Below are 2,196 nucleotides of genomic sequence, written 5' to 3'. Positions count from 1 at the left end.
GAGTGGTTCCTCAATCCAGGTATACTCACCCTATAATCCCACACACCGAGATTGCGTTGTTGCTTATGGGCCTTTACATGCCCATCGCTAGCCTTGCCAAAATTCCATTTTTGGCTTTGTCCAATTCGAGTAGACAGTCTTCTCCTGTCTCCGCTACCTTGGACATTTGGATAGCACCTTCTATCCATCATTCGCTATGGACTTAGTCCCTTGGGCCTTATCTATTGCCCTCGCGACTTCAAACACCACCTCCTGGTGTTCTAGAGTGTTTAGGTGTCCCAATGACGGCTTCCTTGACAATGAGTATTTCCTTTCATGATATTGACTTACTATATCGCAACATAAGCAACTTATCCCTCGTAAGGGTATGTCCAATTTCCTTATGCCATTAAAAAGGCTTGGGTAGCTACCTTTTACCCATTTAACCAATTATTTTGCACCTCTTGCTTAGTTGCCTCATAGTTGTCAAGTCCTACAACTCATTGCTGGTGCTTCCACACCTCCATCATTATCTGGGTCACCACACTCCAACTACATGCTCTGCAGCTTAGGCTATGCCATTCCCATTTCCATTGGGATTCCTTTGGCAAGGGGTTCTCATGAACCCACCAACATAGCCTCAAGGTATCACACCTTGGCACATTTGGTGTCTCCACACCATTGGCTCCATGAGCTTACCTCTATGACACTTCTTTTTTGTGCCTAAGTCTTTGCCAAGACCAATACCACTCTTTTTCATGCCAACCATCCGTTAGCACTGCACCATAGAGGTTACACACAACTTTGTTTCAAAATTGTTTTCTTTTTGGGAACACCCTTCCCACGACTTTAGCATGGCACATTTTGCCATCGATGAGATACCCTCTATTCTCATCCTTGGATCCTATGATCCCCCCCATCCTTCGTGGGGTACCACACACTTCAGTCCAAATGCTTCCATCAGTCCTTTAGGACCATTCTTTGACTCTACTTGAGTCATCTAGCAGTTTTGGACTTGGTTAATCCATAAACCCGTAAGGTCCTACTTGTCGGGCACTAGCTCACTGGAATACACTTCTTGCATTCATGTCCTCACTCACAAGGACTATTTTCACAAGTGTTACTCTGACACTTGATTTTGTTCTCTGGGGCAACCTTTGCCCCTTAGAACTACTTATCCATGTGATGAGAATACCAACTCATCTCTAAGTACACCCCCCAACTTCTTGGGTTGTTCCAGCATTTATTAAAGGTAGCCCTAGCTACCATTTCAAGGACTAGCGTCCTCTTCCGTATTTGACCTCCCACGGTCATTACTTCTGGTCTCACATTCATGAGCACCAACCTCAACTATATGAGGATAAACTTGTGACTCTTTTATTGCTTTGGAGTCTTTATCTTTCCCATGATCCCAAATATAGTTGTTTACCACAATTACATTAGCCAGTTTGCTAAGTCAAATGCTCATCTAGATCACATCCTCAACTCTCTGAGGAAAACCACATATTGTTCCCAAGATCCCAAAGTCGTTCCCTTACTGGCCCCTTTTCTATCCACCACATTGTGCCTAAGTTCATGCATGAACTCGAGTGGAGAGCCATGTCCTCTCGACGTGCTACTCCTCAAGGATAGGCCCACTCCTAGGACCTTCCGATGCCAATATCAATGGTGATATACTTGAGCACCAATAAAAGTCAGACTAAGGAACAGCTCCGATACCAAGTTGTAAGCGACTAAATTTTCCTTTCATCTTTAGTCACTTAACCACACCTCCGACCACTTGGAGGAGTCTCATTCACAACCTCCATCAGTCCAATTCAGGACTTGGGACTTGCTAGCCCCAAGAATGGCATCCATGCCACTCAACACTTGCACCTGGTCCAAGTGCTCCACATGTCCGGTCCCAAGACCAACACCCAAAGGTACCACTGACATCTCGGCCCGTTACACTAAGGCCATGCCCATTCACCTTTGCTGCACTAGTGGTCCAATACCACTTGCATCACCATCCCGTCTCTCCAAGACTGGGCCATCTGTCCACGAGTGGTCATCCTAGATCCACTCCTTAGCATCCTTGGGATGCCCACAGACCTGGGGAATCGCCTTCCCCAAAGTCCCTTTGTCAGTTCCTACCAAGTCCCTTTCTGCCCCTGGCCGTGTTTGCCAACACTGCCACTGGATCGAGGCCCACAGGCCCAACCATTAAGTCCCATGGTC

The sequence above is a fragment of the Selaginella moellendorffii genome, unplaced genomic scaffold (genome assembly GCF_000143415.4).
Source record: "Selaginella moellendorffii unplaced genomic scaffold, v1.0 SELMOscaffold_45, whole genome shotgun sequence".
Lineage (NCBI taxonomy): Eukaryota > Viridiplantae > Streptophyta > Lycopodiopsida > Selaginellales > Selaginellaceae > Selaginella > Selaginella moellendorffii.
The sequence above is the reverse complement of the archived record's forward strand: the minus strand, read 5'-3'. Positions refer to the sequence as shown.